Here is a 25,441-nt window from a genome sequence, read left to right as displayed (position 1 = left end):
CCTCTCCAGAAGTTCCCTGTCCTCTTTCTTTCTGTTTGAAATTCTTGGTTTTATTATGGTTTTATTCTGTTTGAAAAAAAATGACATTTCAGTAACGTTAATTGAAATGTTGGATGTTTCCCTTCCAGGGGAAGAAAGGGTTCAGAATTGAACACGGAACCCATGACCACACAGGTGTGTCTCAGAGAACAGTCACCCCGCTTGCTCGTGCGCAGAGAAGTTGGAAGCAATTCCAATTTGGGGGCTTATTTCTCTTGCTAATCAAGACAGAGGTTATTTGCAAAAATCCTGCTCGCATCTTAAAACCTCCTTCACGCATTCAGGAGGACTTTTTCAGCAGCTTGAAAACATCTAACGCTGCGCCTGCTTCCTCCCCTGACCCATATATATCAGACTCTAAAAAAGGTTTGCCTTTTAGGAGGTGGAACAAAGAACGGTAACATTCCTGTCTAAGCTCAACAAAACCAGTTGGAATGAGGTTTCAAAAGGTCGCAGTCCTTACAACCTCCCAGAACTAGAGGCACCCAGTTACAATTCAAGCTACGCAGCTCATCTCTTTCAAGCCCAAAAGCTTGGCGTGGTTTGCAGGTCTTTTGGGGACATTAAGAAAAGTACCCGAGTGCCTCAGCTCCAGACACAGTCTGTCCCTGAAGCCAAAGAAAACTAAGTAAAACTCGAAGTACTGGGGTTTAGGAGATGTGTGCAGGCAAAATTTCACTTCACCCATCACTTTACAGCTGTGCAGTGGTCCACAAAGCATCACACCAAATTATTCTTTAAGATTATTCTTATTTCATTGCTTATTGCTTACATATTCAAGGAAGAAGGAAATAGGGGAGCTTGGGCAGAGAAGGAAAGTAGGAACAAACATAAATAGGAAAGAAAATGCAAGCACTGATGTGCATGGAAGGGAAAAATCACAGAATCACAGAATGATATGGGGTTGGAAGGGACCTCTGGAGATCATCCAGTCCACCCCCCTGCCAAAGCAGGGCCACCCAGAGCAGGTTGCACAGGAACATGTCCAGGGGGTTTTTGAATGTCTCCAGAGAAGGAGACTCCACCACCTCTTGGGGCAGCCTCTTCCAGGGCTCTGCCACCCTCAAAGTGAAGAAGTTCCTCCTCATGTTTAGGTGGAACTTCTTACATTCAAGTTTGTGCCCATTTCCTCTTGTCCTGTCACTGGGTACCACTGAAAAAAGACCGGCCTCATCTTCCTGACACCCACCCTTTAAGGATTTATAAGCAATTGGTTAGATCCCCCCCTCAGTCTTCTTCCAGACTAAAAAGACCCAAGTCCCTCAGCTTCTCCTTGTAAGAGAGATGCTCCAGGCCCCTCATCATCTTTGTAGCCCTCTGCTGTCCCCTCTCCAGCAGTTCCCTGTCCTTCTGGAACTGGGAAGCCCAAAACTGGACCCAGTGCTCCAGATGGGGCCTCCCCAGGGCAGAGTAGAGGGGCAGGATGACCTCCCTCCACCTGCTGCTCACACTCTTCTTGATGCACCCCAGGATGCCATTGGCCTTCTTGGCCACCAGGGCACATTGCTGGCTCGTGGTCACCCTGTTGTCCACCAGGACTCCCAGGTCTTTCTCCTCAGAGCTGCTCTCCAGCAAGTCAGCCCCCAACCTGTCCTGGTGCACTGTCTTTTTCCTTTCCTCCTGAATGAACCTCATGGGTTCGTTCCTAGTTCAGGACACCTCCCACTAGACCAGGGCTCTATCCAACCTGGTCTCGAACACCTCCAGGAATGGGGCATCTGGAAAACCCATTCCAGTCTCACCACCCTCACAGGAAAGAATTCCTTCCTGAGATCTTATCTAAGTCTCCCCTCTTTCAGATTAAAACCGTTACCCCTTGTCCTATGGCTCCACTCACTAATCAAGAGTCCCTCCCCATCTCTCCTGGAGCCCCTTTAGGGACTGGAAGGAACTCTAAGGTCTCCTTGGAGAGAGGGAGGTCCTTCATCCTCCAGGCTGAACCCCCCCAACTCTCTCAGCCTGTCCTCACAGCAGAGGGGCTCCAGAAAATGATCACCTTCGTGGCCTCCTCTGGATCTGCTCCAACAGGTCCATGTCCTTCTTATGTTGGGGACTCCAAAACTGGACACAGTACTCCAGGTGGGTGAACGAAATGTTGCAACATAATACCCTGGCACTGGGCATAGTGGTCATCTAAGCCATGGCTGAAAGAGCTTGGAAACAGATCCACATCCCATTTGGCTATTCCCACTACATGGACAACAACCTCAGGGTGACCTGCAACCGCCTCCACTGTGTCTAGCTCAGCACCACAAATTAATGGCCCAAAATAAAGCTATGAAGAGGCAGCCCCTTCGCATCGGCTCTCAGCCAGCCCAGAGCAAGTCCCACAGGTAAAGAGAACCTAAGAGAGATCAGAATCAGGCCTCCCATCGGTGAGACAACCCATTCCGCTGGCCTTTCCATCAGTCCCTCAGGGCTGTTTTCACTCTCTCATGAGAATCTGGGATATAGTTATGCAAAACAGGTTCCTTGCCCTTAATTAAAATAAAGTTCACATGCACGCCCTGCTGAAGGCAGCATTTTTAAAAAAAAAAAAAAAATAAATCACTTCTGCGAGGGGTAAGTCACTTATAATTAAAAAAAATAATAATAAGTATCTCAGCACATAGACAAGGGAGTGTCGAATGCTTGGAAGCCACCTGGATAATCACCTCCTGTGAAAAGCTGCAGGAGAGAGCCCTGGGGAAAGGAAGGGTCAGGTAGACTCTCTTCCAAAGGCAACAGAGGTGGGATTGTCCCCACACGGGTGAGAGCTGCAAACCCCGTCACCAACGTCCACCTGTTCTGAGGCCACCAATTCTTCTCCAGGGCACTACTGTGCTCCTCCATCTATTTTAAAATCAAAGCTCAAATCAAAGTTTTATCAAAAGTTCTCCAGTTGTAATACTGGAGCTGGGAAGATGTTTCGTCTTCAGCTTCACCCACTGATTTTATCATTTAAACCTCAGCCATGGTCCTCCCCTCCTCCCCAAAAGGAAGGCTCCCAGGCATTTTAGCTCCTCCTTGGAAGGCAGCCCATCTCTCTGACCCTTTTAGCTGCCTTTACTCAAAGTCACTGTGTCCTATTGGAGATGTGGAGACCACAACACATGCACACCACGCACATCACACACAACACTCACATCACACACAACACGCAGGTGCATTAAGCATTTATACCAAAAGCAAAATGAGACCCTTTGTCCCTTTCCTGATGAGGATGGTGGCTTTTTTGGTTGCTACTGCAGGGATGTCTCCCCTCTCCGTCCTGAAAAGTGAAATCTTCCCCGTTTTTTTTACTTCCTATTTTATTCATGGGGCTTTCAGACTATAAAGTAACCTTTTCTCCAAACTTGTAGGAGCTTAAGATCTCAACGTTTTCTGAAAATCCAAATATAATTCACCCACTTTAACCCTTCCTCACTGGCACCCCACAGAACTTCATGGGGTAGAGCAGCAGGACTTTCATTTTCAGGAGCCACGCTGACTCTTTCCCAACAGTTAACACTGATCTGTGTATTCAGAGACCCTTATTCCAGACCTTTCCATTCCTGGTAGCACGACTCTCGGGTGGGCTGTTCCCAGGATCCCCTCCAGAGCCTTTTTTTATAGATGGGAATTACATTGGCATCTCCCCAGGTCTCTGGCACAGGGACCATCTGGAGTGAGAAATTCTACAGCTTGGCCAGCATTTCTGCACTTTCACGTTTGAGTTCCTCAGGACTCTTGGTTGAACACTATCCAGCCCCGGTGACTTACTAACATCTAACTTCTCTAATTAACATCTAACTTACCTATCCCAGAGAAGCTGTGGCTGCCCCATCCCTGGAGGTCTTCAAGGCCAGGCTGGATGGGGCTTTGAGCAACCTGGTCTGGTGGGAGGTGTCCCTGCCCATGGTAGGGGGGTTGGAACTTGATGATCTTTAAGGTCCCTTCCAACTCTAACCATTCTATGATTCTATGATCTGGTCTAATTTTTCCTTTTGTAATTATCTCAAATTAGTTTCTCTGATCTATTGGCTACAAAAAGTCCACTTGGTGTGGGAACATCCCCAACACCTTCAGCAGTCACGATGTGATATTCTCTGCTATGGCTTTATCAAGGGGATATTTGAGGGGAGACCTTATCAATGCCTACAAGTATCTCAAGGGTGGGTTGAAGGAGGAGGGAGCCAGACTCTTCTCAGTGGTTCCCACAGAGAGGACGGGGGGCAACGGGCACAAGTTGGAACATAAGAGGTTCCACTCAAATATGAGGAGAAACTTCTTCACGGTGAGGGTGACAGAGCCCTGGAACAGGCTGCCCAGGGAGGGTGTGGAGTCCCCTTCCTTGGAGATTTTCAAGACCTGCCTGGATGCAGTCCTGAGTAACATGCTCTAGCTCTAGGCAATCCTGCTTCAGCAGGGGAGTTGGACTAGATGATCTCTATGGTCCCTTCCAACTCTAGAAATTCAGTGAAATTCAGTGAAACTCCAAGTAACCTTTTTACACCTTTGGCACCAAGCACTCCCCAAGATACCCTAGTCCTAATAGATTATATCCTAATGTATATAACATTTATGTCCTAATGGATATAAAAAGCCAAGTCTGGACATCTCAGAAGAGCAGACCCAAGACAGACTGTTTTGCCTACCTGCTGTCCCCACTCTCCCTGTGCCCTGGCACAGCTGTCACCCTGCTTTTCAGATGCCACAGAGAGATCAGGCAGATTAAACTGTGTCTCACCATGGAAGCCAGCTTGGTGTTAACACAGGGTGGAGATCCAAGCACCAACAAAGCAAGTTTGGGACAGGAGCCACTGGGACCTCAAGTTGGGTTTCTGCTCGGACAAACGGAAGGTAACTTATGTGCAATGTGATGTCATCGATAGGGAGAAACTCCTATCAGGGAATGGAGTGATAGGATAAGGTGGGAATGGTTTTAAACTGAAATAGGGGGGATTTAGATGGGATAAGTTGGGTTTCTGCTCGGACAAACGGAAGGCAACTTGTGTTCAATGTGATGCCATCGATAGGGAGAGACTCATATCAGGGAATGGAGTGATAGGATGAGGGGGAACGGTTTTAAACTGAAATAGGGGAGATTTAGATGGATATCAGGAAGAAATTCTTTGCTGTGAGGGTGATGAGACACTGGAACAGGTTACTCAGAGAAGCTGTGGATGCCTCATGCCTGGAGGGTTTCAAGGCCAGGTTGGATGGTGCTTTGAGCAACCTGGTCTGGTGGGAGATGTCCCTGTCCATGGCAGGGGGTTGGAACTGGATGATCATTAAGGTCCCTTCCAACCCAAACCATTCTATGATTTTACAGAAACCCGGCAACCCCAGGTGTGCCAACCCAAACCATTCTATGATTCTACTGAAGACAGGCAACCCCAGGTGCAAAAAACTGCAGGTTTAACTGTTTCACCCTGACCAAAGGACTAAAGCAGACACTTTCCTTCCTGCCACACAAAGTGTTTCTGTTCCTCACCAGCACGTCCCTGAAACGCTCATGAGTTTAATGAAAATGCTCCTTCAGAGGAGGCCGTGTGTGAAGGTACCTGCCTGCACAGGCAGTTGCACAGCAGAGACCAAAACAGTTTCCTTCTTCCACACCCTCCATTCCTTGGCATTTGTACCCTTCAGAAGCCCATAAACAGTCCTGCCCTCCTCCTCATTTTATAAACCTACCCAAGTGTATAGCTCTTTTATCTCCCTTTTGCGTCACTCCCTCCAGCCCCAAAGTCATTTCTGTTGCTTTCCTTCCATTTCCTCCTGTTTATCTGCTAGAAAAGTAACAAGGATCAAAGGCGGCAATTACTTCAGAAAAAAAAAGGAAAGAAAAAAAAAAATCCCCCCTTCCTCACACTGATTAGCAAGATCAGACCCAACTTTTAGAGAGATATTGAAGAGTTTTTAAAAATACTTGACCAGCTTAGGTGCCAGATGCCAACAGCATCCGCAGGGATCAGTCGCCCACGCGTTTTCTGGATTCCCACCAGATGCCTACCCACACCTGCTAGGGAGGAACCACATGAAAGCCTCTACTTTTGTTCTCAAGGTGAGGCTCTCTAAGGGCTGTTAAAACAGTCTTTCAAAATTCTCACTGCAACCCATAGGCTACTGAGAGAGTTATGTCCCCAGGTTACAAAAAAAAATAAAAAAGGGGGAAAAAAGAAGAGAAAAGAACCCCCCCCCACACACAACTTTTTTTCTTCCTTCATGCCCAGCAGATCTAACCAAATACCCACTGCACAGTTCCTGACAACGTAGAAGTTTCTCATCTTGTTTTCATCTTGGTTATGAATTCTAGAGTCTTTCTGTACATATTTCGGGGTGTTCAGAGATAAAGTGACATTATGCTACACCAGGAATGTGTTTTCCTGTTCCTCCCCACGCCTGCCACTTCTGTGTTTGCCCTTTACACCTGCATGACAGAAAAAAGCCTATTAATTCTCCAGCACAGTTGTGTTTTACGCTCACTGTGAGCCTTTCCCTTTAGATGGAAGGTGACAATGACTCTCAGCACCCCCGTGAAAAAGCCACAAGTGTTTGTACAAGAGGTGACTCCTGCACTAGAGCACTTTGATCTGCAGCGCTGCAAGGGGGAAGGAGCACAGCAAAGAGTAGCATTATTTAACAACATTAATTAGCAACCAACAGCAGCATTAGCAACTTAATTCTGTCCTGGATTAAAACTACATTTCCAGCTGGACACCAGCAAGAAGTTTGGGCCCAGAAGACAGCTTTTACCGGGTGGAAAAACATCCTTTCAATTCCAAATCACCTTTTCAAGACTACAAGAAGATACATAATGCTTCCAAGATGTAAGACATTATGCAGGTTCAATAAAAAAAAATCCCAAATTGCTCTGCTACACTACCAAATGAACCCACCAGGCAAAGCATGGAAGTCCCTACAGGATAGCATGGATTGCAAGCTTTGTGAGGATCCAGAACAATGCATGAGCCAGGAGAAATATACACTACCAAATGAACCCACCAGGCAAAGCACAGAAGTCCCTACATCATGGCATGGATTGCAAGCTTTGTGCTTTCACATTGGATCGAAGGAGGATTCAGAACAAGGCATGAGCCAGGAGAAATATATAGAATCATAGAGTCATTCAGGTTGGAAGAGACCCTTGGGATCATCAAGTCCAACCATCTACCCTGCTCTACAAAGTCCTCCCCTACACCATATCCCTCAGTACCCCATCTAAACATCCCTTAAACACATCCAGAGATGGTGACTCAACCACCTCCCTGGGCAGCCTATTCCAATGCCCGACCAGAGCATCCAGTTGTGATTTTCTGCCAGGTTCTCTCTCCCAAATACATTTATTAAAGACAGAGACCCAGTTAGAGAGGAGTCAAAATGCATTTATCATACAATAGAGTCATAGAATTGCATTGGTTGGAAGGGACCTTTCAGATGATTGAGTCCAACCATCAGCCTAACCCTGACAAACCCACCACTAACCCATGTCCCTCAGCACCACGTCTGCCCAGCTTTTAAATCCCTCCAGGGATGGTGACTCCACCACTGCCCTGGGCAGCCTGGTGGCTTAACAACCCTTTCAGCGAAGAAATTTTTCCTAATAACCATCCTAAACCTCTCCTGGCACAACTTAAGGTCGTTTCCTCTTGTCCTATCACCTGTTCCTTGGGAGAAGAGACCGACAAACCCCCCCACTCGCTACAACCTCCTTTCAGGTATCTGTAGAGAGCAATTTTGTTCCTCACCAGCACGTCCCTGAAACGCTCATGAGTTTAATGAAAATGCTCCTTCAGAGGAGGCCGTGTGTGAAGGTACCTGCCTGCACAGGCAGTTGCACAGCAGAGACCAAAACAGTTTCCTTCTTCCACACCCTCCATTCCTTGGCATTTGTACCCTTCAGAAGCCCATAAACAGTCCTGCCCTCCTCCTCATTTTATAAACCTACCCAAGTGTATAGCTCTTTTATCTCCCTTTTGCGTCACTCCCTCCAGCCCCAAAGTCATTTCTGTTGCTTTCCTTCCATTTCCTCCTGTTTATCTGCTAGAAAAGTAACAAGGATCAAAGGCGGCAATTACTTCAGAAAAAAAAAGGAAAGAAAAAAAAAAATCCCCCCTTCCTCACACTGATTAGCAAGATCAGACCCAACTTTTAGAGAGATATTGAAGAGTTTTTAAAAATACTTGACCAGCTTAGGTGCCAGATGCCAACAGCATCCGCAGGGATCAGTCGCCCACGCGTTTTCTGGATTCCCACCAGATGCCTACCCACACCTGCTAGGGAGGAACCACATGAAAGCCTCTACTTTTGTTCTCAAGGTGAGGCTCTCTAAGGGCTGTTAAAACAGTCTTTCAAAATTCTCACTGCAACCCATAGGCTACTGAGAGAGTTATGTCCCCAGGTTACAAAAAAAAATAAAAAAGGGGGAAAAAAGAAGAGAAAAGAACCCCCCCCCACACACAACTTTTTTTCTTCCTTCATGCCCAGCAGATCTAACCAAATACCCACTGCACAGTTCCTGACAACGTAGAAGTTTCTCATCTTGTTTTCATCTTGGTTATGAATTCTAGAGTCTTTCTGTACATATTTCGGGGTGTTCAGAGATAAAGTGACATTATGCTACACCAGGAATGTGTTTTCCTGTTCCTCCCCACGCCTGCCACTTCTGTGTTTGCCCTTTACACCTGCATGACAGAAAAAAGCCTATTAATTCTCCAGCACAGTTGTGTTTTACGCTCACTGTGAGCCTTTCCCTTTAGATGGAAGGTGACAACGACTCTCAGCACCCCCGTGAAAAAGCCACAAGTGTTTGTACAAGAGGTGACTCCTGCACTAGAGCACTTTGATCTGCAGCGCTGCAAGGGGGAAGGAGCACAGCAAAGAGTAGCATTATTTAACAACATTAATTAGCAACCAACAGCAGCATTAGCAACTTAATTCTGTCCTGGATTAAAACTACATTTCCAGCTGGACACCAGCAAGAAGTTTGGGCCCAGAAGACAGCTTTTACCGGGTGGAAAAACATCCTTTCAATTCCAAATCACCTTTTCAAGACTACAAGAAGATACATAATGCTTCCAAGATGTAAGACATTATGCAGGTTCAATAAAAAAAAAATCCCAAAATTGCTCTGCTACACTACCAAATGAACCCACCAGGCAAAGCACAGAAGTCCCTACATCATGGCATGGATTGCAAGCTTTGTGCTTTCACATTGGATCGAAGGAGGATTCAGAACAAGGCATGAGCCAGGAGAAATATATAGAATCATAGAGTCATTCAGGTTGGAAGAGACCCTTGGGATCATCAAGTCCAACCATCTACCCTGCTCTACAAAGTCCTCCCCTACACCATATCCCTCAGTACCCCATCTAAACATCCCTTAAACACATCCAGAGATGGTGACTCAACCACCTCCCTGGGCAGCCTATTCCAATGCCCGACCAGAGCATCCAGTTGTGATTTTCTGCCAGGTTCTCTCTCCCAAATACATTTATTAAAGACAGAGACCCAGTTAGAGAGGAGTCAAAATGCATTTATCATACAATAGAGTCATAGAATTGCATTGGTTGGAAGGGACCCTTCAGATGATTGAGTCCAACCATCAGCCTAACCCTGACAAACCTACCACTAACCCATGTCCCTCAGCACCACGTCATGCCAGCTTTTAAATCCCTCCAGGGATGGTGACTCCATCACTGCCCTGGGCAGCCTGGTGCTGATCTGCAGCGCTGCAAGGGGGAAGGAGCACAGCAAAGAGTAGCATTATTTAACAACGTTAATTAGCAACCAACAGCAGCATTAGCAACTTAATTCTGTCCTGGATTAAAACTACATTTCCAGCTGGACACCAGCAAGAAGTTTGGGCCCAGAAGACAGCTTTTACCGGTTGGGAAAAACATCCTTTCAATTCCAAATCACCTTTTCAAGACTACAAGAAGATGTATAATGCTTCCAAGATGTAAGACATTATGCAGGTTCAATAAAAAAAAAATCCCAAAATTGCTCTGCTACACTACCAAATGAACCCACCAGGCAAAGCACAGAAGTCCCTACATCATGGCATGGATTGCAAGCTTTGTGCTTTCACATTGGATCGAAGGAGGATTCAGAACAAGGCATGAGCCAGGAGAAATATATAGAATCATAGAGTCATTCAGGTTGGAAGAGACCCTTGGGATCATCAAGTCCAACCATCTACCCTGCTCTACAAAGTCCTCCCCTACACCATATCCCTCAGTACCCCATCTAAACATCCCTTAAACACATCCAGAGATGGTGACTCAACCACCTCCCTGGGCAGCCTATTCCAATGCCCGACCAGAGCATCCAGTTGTGATTTTCTGCCAGGTTCTCTCTCCCAAATACATTTATTAAAGACAGAGACCCAGTTAGAGAGGAGTCAAAATGCATTTATCATACAATAGAGTCATAGAATTGCATTGGTTGGAAGGGACCTTTCAGATGATTGAGTCCAACCATCAGCCTAACCCTGACAAACCCACCACTAACCCATGTCCCTCAGCACCACGTCTGCCCAGCTTTTAAATCCCTCCAGGGATGGTGACTCCACCACTGCCCTGGGCAGCCTGGTGGCTTAACAACCCTTTCAGCGAAGAAATTTTTCCTAATAACCATCCTAAACCTCTCCTGGCACAACTTAAGGTCGTTTCCTCTTGTCCTATCACCTGTTCCTTGGGAGAAGAGACCGACAAACCCCCCCACTCGCTACAACCTCCTTTCAGGTATCTGTAGAGAGCAATTTTGCACCAAGGACTTCCAGATACGGAGCATAAGCAGGTCCAGCAGGAGCTGACAGAGCAGGCAGGTTCAGAGAGCTTGGGGAAGGAGGAAGGTAAGAACAAAAATAAGCAAAATAAAGAGCTCGGGTACCACAGTGACAGATCTTTCAAGAGAAAAAAAGGCACTTACTCGTGAGCGAATCCTGAGAAGCCACCAGCTCCAGCCATGTTGCCTCAGAGTCCTTACATCCAGGTTTCAAACCTCCAGGCAGCTCCTCCAGGATCTTTAATACTACACCACAGCTACAGTCCCTCCTACGGCTCCGTTACAGCGCTCTGTTAAGATTTCTGCCAGGTCAGCTCAGAGCCAAGTGCTGAACGGGAGAAGCACCCTTGCCTTTGGATGGCTTCGTGCCACCATGAGCTCAGCTGCGTCAAGCTTCACCCCCCCTCCCTTCCTCCCCCATCACAGCCTCCAAAAAAATAACCAGGCAAACGAGGAGCAGGTTTCCAGCAGGTGGAGGGAGAGCCCTCCCCTCCTTTCATCACGCATTCGGGCTCCCAAGAAGACGTGAGTTAGACTTTTAATAGACTTTTAATAATATCAATTTTGAGTTGACCACATGAAAAGGAAAACAGCTGCCAACAGCCACATCCTCACTTTATAGTTTTGTGATGAGGGTGGGGGGGGGGGGGGGGGAAAGGCTGGTTTTTGGGGGAAAAAAAGCAAACGCAAGCGTCCTGGCACAACTTAAGGTCGTTTCCTCTTGTCCTATCGCCTGTTCCTTGGAAGAAGAGACCGACAAAGCCCCCCCACGCTACAACCTCCTTTCAGGTATATGTAGAGAGCAATTTTGCACCAAGGACTTTACCGGTTGGGAAAAACATCCTTTCAATTCCAAATCACCTTTTCAAGACTACAAGAAGATGTATAATGCTTCCAAGATGTAAGACATTATGCAGGTTCAATAAAAAAAAAATCCCAAAATTGCTCTGCTACACTACCAAATGAACCCACCAGGCAAAGCACAGAAGTCCCTACATCATGGCATGGATTGCAAGCTTTGTGCTTTCACATTGGATCGAAGGAGGATTCAGAACAAGGCATGAGCCAGGAGAAATATATAGAATCATAGAGTCATTCAGGTTGGAAGAGACCCTTGGGATCATCAAGTCCAACCATCTACCCTGCTCTACAAAGTCCTCCCCTACACCATATCCCTCAGTACCCCATCTAAACATCCCTTAAACACATCCAGAGATGGTGACTCAACCACCTCCCTGGGCAGCCTATTCCAATGCCCGACCAGAGCATCCAGTTGTGATTTTCTGCCAGGTTCTCTCTCCCAAATACATTTATTAAAGACAGAGACCCAGTTAGAGAGGAGTCAAAATGGCTTCTCATCTGTTAGTCAAGAAGAATGCAAGAGGCAACCACAGACTCTCGTCTTCCAAATTTGCAGTTAGTTCATCAGGAATTTAGGGTCAGAGCCGTCACGGAGAGGTCAAAGAGCCTTTATGCTGAAACTAGTGCAGGTTGTGCCTTACAGAGAAGCCTTTCACTGCTCATCCCATTCCCACCCCAGTGAAAATTAAAAACAAGGCCAACAAGAGCCCCACCACAGAAGGGAAGCGCATGAATTCAGGAAGGAGGAGGAAAACGGATCACACACGCTCATCCTACTGGATTTCAGAGGATCCACCTGCAGCTACAGGGAGCGCAGATGGAACAGAACCTCAAGTCTTCAAAACAACTTCAAATCAACTACACCACGCAGGTGGATGAGGTCACCTTCGTTGATGTCACCGCTCCTCCATACGGAGCCAAAACAACATGTTAGGACTCAAAGAGCAGCTAAACATCTTCAGATACAACAGATGTAAGACTAAACTTCAAGCTTGATGACAGATGCAGGTATGAATTTAAGAGCAGAAAGCCACTTGCTGCTCAGACAGGTGAGATCCTTTTAATTTCCGTGACCATTAATTACCTCCTGAACGGCACATTGTGCATTTAATGCTGCCCATGTCAGCCCCACATCATCACACGGTTCTGACACAAACCAAAAAAAGCCCACACGAGCACTGCTGGTGGCATTTGGACTATGTCCCAGGATGAGTAAGTTTTGGATCGGAAGGCAGGAAGGGCTCTTGCAGGAGGTACCTAGTATTAGAAAGGACTGGCTCTTAAAAAAAAGCAAAGTGCACCTAAAATAAAATTGATGACGTGAATTAAACAAAGGGGGAAAAAAACCCCATGATCCTGGTGGGTGTCAAGAGGATGGGGCCAGTCTTTTTTCAGTGGTGCCCAGGGACAGGACAAGAGGAAATGGGCACAAACTTGAATATAAGAAGTTCCACCTAAACATGAGGAGGAACTTCTTCACTTTGAGCGTGGCAGAGCCCTGGAAGAGGCTGCCCAGAGAGGTGGTGGAGTCTCCTTCTCTGGAGACATTCAAAGACCACCTGAACAAGTTCCTGGGCAACCTGCTCTGGGTGGACCTGCTTTGGCTCCAGAGGTCCCCTCCAACCCCATATCATTCTGTGATGATCCCCTAATCAGCTGCAGGAGGTAGAGGAAATCAAGCTGAGATCATTTCAACATCAGTATTTTTTTTGAAGTAGCCAATAACTTTAAAAAAAGACACTGCACACAGGACAAGACGCTTTCAGTTGGACCAAGCAAATGACTCAATACTTACAAATATGGCCTGCTCATCACTTCTGAATGTTTTTCCTTTTGCAGCTCAAGGACTCCTTTCAGGGAGACACAGAACAAACAAAAATCCTGGCACTTGATGTCACCAGGGAAGACGTAACGAGATTTCTGATTGTTTAACCCGCCCTTGGCACCTTCTCCTGCCCTGTCCTCCCCAGTCCCCTCCTCATCGTGAGTAAATTCAAGACAAGTTTGGGAGGGGGACAGTTAACAGGAGCTGGCAAGAGGCTGTTTCAGGGAGTATAACTCTCCTGTGAAAGCCCAGAGCCCTACTATGACAGTGCAGTGAGTCACTGGCTGACAAGTCACTGAGGCATTTAGATACCGGCTTTGAACTCTAACAAATGACACTGTTTTGCCTTTTCTAACTGAAGGATGGGCCTTTATTGAATCTAGAAGTCAAACACCGCCTGGGACCGTCTGCCTCCATTTATAGCCTACACTGAGAGATACACTGGTTGTGTTCTACCTTCTGGCTTTCAAAAGAAATCGTAGAAGAAGAAGAAATCATAGAAATATAGAATGGTTTGGGTTGGAAGGGACCTTAAAGATCATGCAGTTCCAACCCCCTGCCATGGGCAGGGACACCTCCCACCAGACCAGGTTGCTCAAAGCCCCATCCAACCTGCCCTTGAACCCCTCCAGGGATGGGGCAGCCACAGCTTCTCTGGGCAACCTGGGCCAGTATCTCACCACCCTCACAGCAAAGAATGTCTTCCTGAGATCTCATCTAAATCTCTCCTCTTTCAACTTAAAACCCTTACCCCTTGTCCTGTCACTACACTCCCTGACAAAGAGTCCCTCTCCAGCTCTCCTGTAGGATCCCTTCAGATATTGGAAGGCTACTATGAGGTCTCCCCGGAGCCTTCTCTTCTCCAGGCTGAACATCCCCCATTCCAACAGGTCCATGTCCTTCCTGTGCTGAGGACTCCAAAGCTGGACACATTACTCCAGGTGGGGTCTCACCAGAGCACAGCAGAGAAGTAGAATAACCTCCCACAACCTGCTGGCCACACTTCTGATGCAGCCCAGGATGTGGTTGGCTTTCTGGGCTGCCAGCATGTGCTGCTGGCTCATGTTGAGCTTCTCATCCACAAGCACTCCCAAGTCCTTCTCCTCAGGGCTGCTCTCCAGCCATTCTCTGCCCAACCTGTAGTTGTGCTTGGGATTGCCAAATCTTCGAGGGTTTTGACTTTTTCTTCTTGAACAAAGTCCTGCTTTTGCCATTCCCAGTCCTGCACTCACCTCCCTCAGCTTTTCTAAAGGAAACCTACACATTTAAATATTTCCAGGTATCTCATCAGCAAAACCCCCTGCTTGATAGAGATGGGCAATGAAAGAGTCTAAGCCTTCCTCCCCTACCCAGCCTTCATCCTCCTCCCAAGCCCTCAAGAGGCTGCTTCTTACTGGGACGGAGGACAAAATATTTTACCTCCCTGCTGCCCATCTGTGCTTTCCCAGTATCTCCAGCATCACAAATGTACGAGGACTCTGTTTCTCATCAATTTTAGGGATGGCCAGGGAAAGTAAAGATGGGCAGGAGACGAACAACGTCACTGTAGAAAGGCAAAAGGAAAACCAACCAAAAAAAAAAAAGCTTTAAGAGCTCTAAGTAAGGAATGGAGATGGAGACAAACAAGAAGAACAATATTAAAGTTGGTTCACACACACACAGCAAGTTAAATTTATTATGATCATCAGGGCATACGACAAGAAAGACCCCCATCTGCCATTGAGGCTACAGCTTCATCAAGATGAAGGGTCAGTTTAATTTTGTTCATAATTTTCAAGATCTGGTTTAGGAACGTACCCCAGGGGTTAGAGCAAGCCAGGAAAAGCAGTTCTAGTCCCTCTCTTTCAGACTCTTTTGGCACTGCCCTGGTAGCAGACGAGAGTCCTGCTGCTTTCTGAGAATCTGGTACAGCTTTTTCAATCCTTCTGCTCCCACAGGAGTCAAAATTGCGTCAGAGAAGAATTTTCTAAGACACATTAATGTAAGAGACTGCAATTTTTTACCAGACACCTTATTAACAAGGCACAGAGCCTGATGCAACAGCCAGAAATTTGATGAGTGAGAAATTAAAAGAGAGGGTTTTTTTATTAGATTAACGTAACTGTGATCCAATACTTGTCACTGGTGCTGCAGTTTTCCCCCCACCACCCCCCCCTTTCCTCCTCTCCCAACTCCTCTGGCTTTCTGTAACGCTACCCGGCGAAGATTTCAGCGATTGTGGAGAATTAAGTTATAACATTAATCACTTACTGTGAAGATGCAGCAGATACCCTCACTTCACCCCCCAAAATTAGGAACCGGAGGCTCAGACCAAAGCCTTAAATGTGCTTAAATCTCATTATTTAAGTCTTCAAGGCTTCACTCGGATCAAATTCTGTCACTTCTCTCTGCAGACAGGAGTGGGAGAAGCCCCTTTTATATGACACAGATTTTTGCACCTCCGGAATCTCGGAGCTTAACAGAAAGCATCAAACACCTTAACACACACCCACAACGTGCATACATTTTACCAAAGAACCTTACCAATTATTTTGGTTATCAGAAAGAGGGTGGTTTAGGCAAAGGTCTCCGCGGCACAAGGACCACTCATTTCTAGGCTACCCCTTTGGGTTCAGCTCCCAAAGCTTTTCCTGTTACCACCTTGGATCGTGATGCCGGAGAAGCGACGCTGAAATTCAACTCACAACTTTAATCTCAAGTGGGACTGAAGAGAAGCACAATGCCAGGGATGTGAACTATAAGCTCGTGGTTAACATTTTGGGGTTAAACAGGAGAGTTGGCTCTCCTGGGAAGCGTGGCATGAAAATTCAATCAAAGTTGTGTGGAAAAAACAGAATTAGCAGTGACCACATCCACCAGAAGTGCCATCCACTTCACAGTCATTCCAGGATCTTCTTTTTATGTCTTTATCTTCCTCCAGCCTCCCTCTTGCACGGAAACTGAGCATTCCTGAAGCAATTTCTCATTTCAGCGAGAAGTGCCACGAGTCAAGCGGCTCAAACCCTCTCAAGCAAATCCTCTATGAAAGATAATATTTTTAAAAGTACAATACTTAGTATAGAGATCCGCATGGGAAATCCAGCTTTAAGTCACGTAAGGTTCCACAAGGCAATTAGATCTGTAGCCTGAAAACCTCTGTATTCTGGAGGCCGTATGCACATTGCTGAAGAATTAGGAAAAATGCGACACTCTTCCTTTTCCTGAACCAACGTTCCCTTTCACAAACTTGTTCCTTGAATTCCTGAGCTTGAATCAAAGGGTTTCCCCTCTGGATGTGCTTCGTTTTGATACAGATTTGTCCAGTTTGCTAAAAATTCACCAGCATATGAATATTTCTTTTAGTTTTTGACCCTAACTATAGCGACGTTAGTCCAATTATACTCTGATTTGGATCACTCTCAATTAAAGCACCTTTTAGTATGTAATACTAGGGCTAAATCTTTCAGTTTATTAAAAACAGTATTTTACTAAATAAAACACAGATAAAGTTGAGCTCCTCCAAGAATTATCACATTCTGTAGTTTGCAAAGGAAACGATATTAAAATTTGTCTTGAGTGAGGTATCCCTGCAAGGATAAGGACATATGGATTGTGCTATTTCCAGAACAAAAATGTAATGGGGGTTTTATAATTGAGTATCTTATAAATTTTAATGACCTTATCAATATTGCATTTCAAATCCTGATGTGCCCGTTTGCTGCTACTTCCTTTTTTGTTCTACGGCCCTTTGTGCTCCCTGGTCCTTGCAGCCCTTACCTGATTGTTAAAATCTACCTTCTATTGCAAAGGGACGCCAGAGTTCAGACTCAGGTGAGCAGTTTAATGAACTAGAAAGGTAAAGGATACATTACGAGCCTGGCTTCATTATTATTTTTTATTTCCCCCTTTACCTCAACACACGCTGGGGTTACACAGCTCATTGGCCTCAAACACACGCTGCACCTTAAACAGAGGTTTAAGACAGGACCTTGAGCTAAAAAGAATCCAACAGCTTCATTAATACAGACAGGATGAGAAAAGGGGAGGTTTGGAATATTCCTCCCTGCTGCTCCAGAAGGAAATCAGCTTTTCCTTCACCCCAAACAAGTCTGAACTACGGAGGCACACGAATTCTACCTTCAGCTGTGACTTCCAGCCTTCCCCGACGCAGGACTGAAATAAGGCATTCTTGAAATACCTACTGAAAGCAAACGAGAGATTTATCCTGGCACAAAGCCCACAGGTTGAACTTGAAACTGCATCAGGCTCACTTACAGATAGCTGGGGAAATTAAATCCAAGTTTGACTCTCCTCTTTCTACAGAGGAGTTTGGGTTAAGTGGTCAAGCCACTCACGTATTCTAAAAGCAGCAGAGAACGTGCATTTGGGAATATATTAAGTGCAGAAAATAATCTATATCGGAAATTCTTTATGCTAAAGAAGTGATAAGGTATTTCACATCACACTAAGCTTGCTCTATGTAAATGAGGAGAAAAACCACACGAAGCAAGCCACCAGTTCAATTAAAAATACTTCTTACTCCGGCTCCTATTTCATGAATAGAACATAAGCCCTGAGAAATGGGCTTCGTCTTGTAAAAGGGACCATCTGAAATACTTTTGTGCCACTTACAGTCGTTAAGAGAATGGATAGTTCAAAGCTCTACTGATGGGACTCCGGGTCCCAAAGTGGTGCGTGACACCTTGGAAAGTCAGTGTGGCAAACCCTGTCCTAACTGGAGTACTGCGTCCAGTTCTGGGCTCCCCGGTTCAAGAGGGACAGGGAACTACTAGAAAGAGTCCAGCGAAGGGCAACAAAGATGATTCAAGGATTGGAGCATCTCCCTTATGAGGAGAGACTGAGAGAGCTGGGACTCTTTAGTCTGGAGAAGAGAAGGCTGAGGGGAGACCTTATCAATGCCTACAAGTATCTCAAGGGAGGGTTGAAGGAGGAGGGAACCAGACTCTTCTCAGTGGTTCCCACTGAGAGGACGAGGGGCAATGGGCACAAGTTGGAACATAAGAGGTTCCACTCAAATATGAGGAGAAACTTCTTCACGGTGAGGGTGACAGAGCCCTGGAACAGGCTGCCCAGGGAGGGTGTGGAGTCCCCTTCCTTGGAGATTTTCAAGACCCACCTGGATGCAGCCCTGAGTAACATGCTCTGACAAGCTCTAGGCAATCCTGCTTCAGCAGGGGAGTTGGACTAGATGATCTCTATGGTCCCTTCCAACTCTAAAATTCAGTGAAATTCAGTGAAACCTTTTGTATTTGATTTTCCTTCTCTCTGCTGCCATCTCTGAAGCCACCAAATGCCACCAGCTGCACACCATGGATGGACAAGCCGTAACTACACACATCAAGCTCCTGAGAACAGGAGACAATGCCTTCAGGTAAACTTGGATGACTCCCCCTGCCCCAAAACCACACACGGTATCACAGAATATTATCTGTGAATCATATGAATAGTAATTCTTTTCCTCCCACATTCAGATTACAGGCATGGACTGACTTTTATGGAAGAAGAAGAGAACAAAAGGCATGAAACAAGGCTTTGTACCCCACTTGTGTGGGGCACGTACTTGCCACTTGACTTTCTTGTGGTCCCACAGCTCCAGGCCCACCTAGAGCAGGGAGAGGTTTGCAGCTACGTGTCATCTACTTCAAGGTAGTCAAATATACTACAGGCATTGCCTCTCACGTCGTAATTGGGATCACAAAGGGCTACGGTAGGCGAAATGATTTCTTTTCAGGAAGTACATTTGGTTACTACTTCTGCAGTCTTCTGATTTGGCCTGATTTTCCCAAATTAGGATCTTTGTTCTAACCCATTAATTTTATTATTATTTTTTTTCCTCCTTTTTTTTTAAATCTAAGATGATAAAAAGATGCCTGAGTCGCCACCACTTCACTGATCCCAGAGAGGAAGCAGGAAACAGAATGTCTTTAAGGTAGTTATATCAGCTTAAGAGTGAAATAAACTAGTTCTATAGAAGGTCAGAGTGCAAGAAGGAAAGAAATCATGGAAGGAAAGTTACTGTTTAACCCGCATCTCAGACTAGACACAAGAGACAGAGAAAGGCCATCGTTAGCCACACGGCTGGGACGCTCAGTTTCCCAGTTGGAACAGCTATTCCAGAAACCTAGACAATTTTACCAGAAGTACATAAAGCAGAACTGAATATTTCCACTTTTTCTTCAAATTCCCCTGGAAAGGCACTGAATCAGACGGCTGTTTTGTTTCCCCTTCCCCCATCAAACAAGTGCTAAAACGAAGGGAACTCGTGAAAGCGGGGGCCACCAGGGTGCTTTTGCCAGTGGATTTTTTTAGGGATGCTGCCTGCCTGCAGCCCCACATCCAGAGGAATAGGTGACACTCCTCTCAGCCATCTGCTGCCACGTACAACAGCAGGGGACAGAGGAGACCAGGGTGATTACAAAGAGGAATCAGTGTTTTTAGAGTGCAACTCTCTGACCTATTTTAAAACACCGACCTTAGGACGGCATGTGCCACATCATAAAAGGGCTTTTTCCCTTCTACTGATCGTACTGGGAGCCTGGGGAGACTCGTTCAGCTCCGAGCATCTGTGTTTTGGGCTCAGAGCATCTGTTTTTGGCTCTGAGCATCTATGTTTTCATCAAGCAGAACCCATGAAGGGCCCTGAAACTGTGACACAGACCCCGCTGCCACGTGCGTAGGAGGACCCAAAGACTCTCCTGTAGCTCCGAGGATGTGCCTGAGGAGGAGGAGGAGGAGAGAGGTGAGCTTCCTCCCCTGCACAAAGCCAGGCGTGGCCACCACCAGTGGTAGCACCGAGTGTTACCCCTCACAGCCATAACGTCCTCTTCTACATGGTCTGTGCCCCTGTTCAGAAATTTCAGGCTTGGACTTCAGTTTGAGTAAAAACCTGGTTGGCATAAGCCCCGTCAGACATCTTCAAGCTGTTCATCCCTACGGAGCGTCACATGCCTTCTGCTCAGAAGGGAAGAACCCATCACAGCGACTTATGTGGCGCATGAGTGAGCATCTGCTGACGGTCCCAGTTCCGCAGCCACCAAAGGGAACGGATCCAGCCATTTCCCATCTCCAGGAAAAGGGGCAAAACACAGTTTTCCCCCAGGTGAGAGCTGAGCAAGCACATAAGAAGAGTCACACACCAGACAAATTATTTTCCCCACAAGAGTGTGCCCTCGGTATCAAGGAGAACATAGAATCATAGAATCATTCAGGTTGGAAAAGACCCTTGGGATCATCGAGTCCAACCATCAGTCCTACTCTACAAAGTTCTCCCCAACACCACATCTAAATGACTCTCAAACTCATCCAAGGATGGTGACTCAACCACCTCCCTGGGCAGCCTATTCCAGTGTCTGACCACTCTTTCTGTGAAGAATTTCTTCCTGATGTCCAGTCTAAACCTACCCTGTTGCGGCTTGAAGCCATTCCCTCTCATTCTGGCCCGGGTTGCCCAGGGAAGTTGTGGATGCCCCATCCCTGGAGGTGTTCAAGGCCAGGCTGGATGTGGCCTTGAGCAACCTGCTCTGGTGGGAGGTGTCCCTGCCCATGGCAGGGGGGTTTGAACTAGATGATCTTTGAGGTCCCTTCCAACCCAAACCATTCTATGATTCTATCACTAATTACCTGTGAGAAGAGACCAAGACCATCCTCTCTAAAATGTCCTTTCAAGGAGTTGTAGAGAGTAACGTGCCTCCCCAATTCCCAACTAATTACCTGTGAGAAGAGACCAGGACCATCCTCTCTAAAATGTTCTTTCAAGGAGTTGTAGAGAGTAATGTGCCTCCCCAATTCCCGTACAGGCCAAGACATCAGGATGAGAAAATGAGTTGAGCTCCTTGCCAGGCAGAGAAAAGGGCTCTTTCACACAATACAGCTCTGGCACACAATATTCTTTGGCCTTCCCATAGAGGTAAAAAGCCAACAAGAGATATTCTTGTACCTGTCTGAGGGCTAACAAACGACTAGGCTTTAAGGAAATATGACTTTTGGTTTTAGTCATCTGGTTTCAGTCCGTTTCTTGTACCTCCTCACAAACAGTGGTTGTTTTTCAGGTCACTTACAACGTCTATTTCCTTCTGTTATCTGCCCTTGAGAGGATGAACTGTAAACCCAGGTCAATTTAAGGGTGGAGCCCTGGATCATTTCTTTATTTTGCTACTGAGAAAAGTCTATTTCAGCTCTAGGTGGTTCCGTACACTCTTAAGAATATAAAGGAACTAGAGCAAAACGACGAGCTTTTGGAATTACAAAACTTCCCACATTAAGGAAGCGAGACAGGTGCACAAAAGGGAGAGAGAAAGAAAGAAAGAAAGAAGCCACGCTGCAACTAACTCATATTTAAAAAAAAAAAAAAACCAAAACAACAAACCAAAACACTAGTTAGCAAACCAGGTGAAATTCATGCACTTGTCATCAGAGCTGAGAAAAGCTCTGCACAGACCTGGAAAAGGATACGTAAGAATCAGCAGTAATCAAGCAGTTCTTTGACCTCTTGGGCAAAAAGAGGTAGCATCAACTTTTTACCCACTGCGTGCAAGGCAGAAACACCATAAACAAGCAATATATTTTCACTTGTGGAAGTTACACTGGACTCGTCACACATTTCTTCCAAAATCCCCAAGATGCACAGAAAATAATGAACCAAAAGCCTTACATTTCCCTACTCTTTTTTTTTTTTTCCTCTTTTGAGCAACATCCAGAGCATGCAATATTCCCTAAAACCAGTCAAAGCATTCCCGCTGTCATGCCACGAGAGCGTTTTCCTCTTCAACTTTATTTTTGGCTTTTGTTGCCAACTCAAAGAACGGTAGTTAGATCATCCCATTTAAAGAAGCTGGTCCCTCCCCACCGGCCTCAGCCAGGCTCTCAATACCCACCCAGCTTATCAGCCTCCAGCCCTAAACTCCAGCTTTGTTACACACAACAGCCAAGAACAAATTCTATCCCGTGGCACAAGGGCAATCCAGAGTTTAATAGATTTATTCTGATTACCCCCGTACCTTCTGTTCTCTGGGCAGAGGTGAGCTTTACTTCTCCAACTCCAAAACGACCAGGGAAAAGCAATTTCTCAGCATCCAGGGAACACACACACAAACTGCTCCGCAAGGAGGAGTTTTTCCAGCTTTATCCTAAAAAGCTGCGAGGGAGATTAACACGCCCACAGCAAGAGATGGAAGAACAGGAGGAGAAGGGGGAAGATGCTCCCTGCCTTTGCCAGGTAATAATGTGTGCAACACCAGGAAGCTCCAGGTATGGAGAAGGGGGAGGTGGTTCAGTGAAAGGCACCCATGAGTCACCCTGCAAAGAGAACAAACACTCTTCCCTCTCTGCCCGACACAGCCATTTCAACCCAGCTTTCACTTTGAAAAGCTGGGCTAACTGAACAGCTTTTACAGCTGTTCTAACGTATATTATATACGTATATCACACTTAATCACTGCACGAAGCACACACCTTACAGCCGGTCACGGGTCTCCAGCAAAGAGTCAGGTTTTCACATTTATTTACAAGTCTCCTGAAGAAAAACTCCTGGAGGTAATGTCGGAATAAGGATCGAGGAGGGCTCAGCAGGAGCAGATGCACCACGACACACACACACGGATGGAGCACAACACTCATGAATTTTAAGCCCCCCCCCGGATAACAAAAGCAGCAAGAGCAGGGATTGCAGGCGGGGGAGAGCTGGGGATTGGGGCAAATATTTCCAGGCAGAGTGGAAGAGAGAAGGGCTGCTGCCCCCGAGGGCTCGTCCTGATGGTGCTACCTCTTCTTCGAGCTCCCAGGAGCGTTGAAGAGCACCCAGAGGTGCCACCCATCTCCCGATGTCCCTTCGCTGCCACCCACTCCGTACAGGCCAAGACATCAGGATGAGAAAATGAGTTGAGCTCCTTGCCAGGCAGAGAAAAGGGCTCTTTCACACAATACAGCTCTGGCACACAATATTCTTTGGCCTTCCCATAGAGGTAAAAAGCCAACAAGAGATATTCTTGTACCTGTCTGAGGGCTAACAAACGACTAGGCTTTAAGGAAATATGACTTTTGGTTTTAGTCATCTGGTTTCAGTCCGTTTCTTGTACCTCCTCACAAACAGTGGTTGTTTTTCAGGTCACTTACAACGTCTATTTCCTTCTGTTATCTGCCCTTGAGAGGATGAACTGTAAACCCAGGTCAATTTAAGGGTGGAGCCCTGGATCATTTCTTTATTTTGCTACTGAGAAAAGTCTATTTCAGCTCTAGGTGGTTCCGTACACTCTTAAGAATATAAAGGAACTAGAGCAAAACGACGAGCTTTTGGAATTACAAAACTTCCCACATTAAGGAAGCGAGACAGGTGCACAAAAGGGAGAGAGAAAGAAAGAAAGAAAGAAGCCACGCTGCACAAAAAGAGGTAGCATCAACTTTTTACCCACTGCGTGCAAGGCAGAAACACCATAAACAAGCAATATATTTTCACTTGTGGAAGTTACACTGGACTCGTCACACATTTCTTCCAAAATCCCCAAGATGCACAGAAAATAATGAACCAAAAGCCTTACATTTCCCTACTCTTTTTTTTTTTTTCCTCTTTTGAGCAACATCCAGAGCATGCAATATTCCCTAAAACCAGTCAAAGCATTCCCGCTGTCATGCCACGAGAGCGTTTTCCTCTTCAACTTTATTTTTGGCTTTTGTTGCCAACTCAAAGAACGGTAGTTAGATCATCCCATTTAAAGAAGCTGGTCCCTCCCCACCGGCCTCAGCCAGGCTCTCAATACCCACCCAGCTTATCAGCCTCCAGCCCTAAACTCCAGCTTTGTTACACACAACAGCCAAGAACAAATTCTATCCCGTGGCACAAGGGCAATCCAGAGTTTAATAGATTTATTCTGATTACCCCCGTACCTTCTGTTCTCTGGGCAGAGGTGAGCTTTACTTCTCCAACTCCAAAACGACCAGGGAAAAGCAATTTCTCAGCATCCAGGGAACACACACACAAACTGCTCCGCAAGGAGGAGTTTTTCCAGCTTTATCCTAAAAAGCTGCGAGGGAGATTAACACGCCCACAGCAAGAGATGGAAGAACAGGAGGAGAAGGGGGAAGATGCTCCCTGCCTTTGCCAGGTAATAATGTGTGCAACACCAGGAAGCTCCAGGTATGGAGAAGGGGGAGGTGGTTCAGTGAAAGGCACCCATGAGTCACCCTGCAAAGAGAACAAACACTCTTCCCTCTCTGCCCGACACAGCCATTTCAACCCAGCTTTCACTTTGAAAAGCTGGGCTAACTGAACAGCTTTTACAGCTGTTCTAACGTATATTATATACGTATATCACACTTAATCACTGCACGAAGCACACACCTTACAGCCGGTCACGGGTCTCCAGCAAAGAGTCAGGTTTTCACATTTATTTACAAGTCTCCTGAAGAAAAACTCCTGGAGGTAATGTCGGAATAAGGATCGAGGAGGGCTCAGCAGGAGCAGATGCACCACGACACACACACAGGGATGGAGCCCAACACTCATGAATTTTAAGCCCCCCCCCGGATAACAAAAGCAGCAAGAGCAGGGATTGCAGGCGGGGGAGAGCTGGGGATTGGGGCAAATATTTCCAGGCAGAGTGGAAGAGAGAAGGGCTGCTGCCCCTGAGGGCTCGTCCTGATGGTGCTGCCTCTCCTTCGAGCTCCCAGGAGCGTTGAAGAGCACCCAGAGGTGCCACCCATCTCCCGATGTCCCTTCGGTGCCACCCATCTCCCGATGTCCCTTCGCTGCCACCCACTCCCCAGGTAAGAGCCCCTGCTTTGAGCAGGAGGCTGGACTAGGGACCTCCAGAGCTCCCTTCCAACCTGAATCATCCCACGAGCCCAAGTTCAGCGTCGCTTTTAAGTACTTTAATAGCAAAAAGAGGGGGGAGGATGAGGGGGAGGGAGGAGTGGGGGGTTTAGAAGACACACTCCCACCTCTCCATCCCTATCAGCCACACAAAGCCCAGGGTT

The 25,441-nt window shown here is 46.5% G+C and overlaps 1 protein-coding gene across 1 annotated transcript in view; it reads right to left on the bottom strand.

Moving 5' to 3' along the window:
• PAK1 (p21 protein (Cdc42/Rac)-activated kinase 1) overlaps nt 1-22,668 on the bottom strand; it is a 114,673-nt gene extending 92,005 nt beyond the window's left edge. Inside the window, exon 1 of the mRNA XM_014947113.1 lies at nt 22,471-22,668. The gene's annotated coding sequence lies outside the window, so the exon portion shown is untranslated. The remainder of the gene's footprint in view (nt 1-22,470) is intronic.
• Between the last annotated feature and the right edge of the window lie 2,773 nt (nt 22,669-25,441).

Source organism: Calidris pugnax, unplaced genomic scaffold (assembly GCF_001431845.1).
Source record: "Calidris pugnax isolate Ruff unplaced genomic scaffold, ASM143184v1 scaffold121, whole genome shotgun sequence".
Classification (NCBI taxonomy): Eukaryota; Metazoa; Chordata; class Aves; order Charadriiformes; family Scolopacidae; genus Calidris; species Calidris pugnax.
The sequence above is the reverse complement of the archived record's forward strand: the minus strand, read 5'-3'. Positions and strand labels throughout refer to the sequence as shown.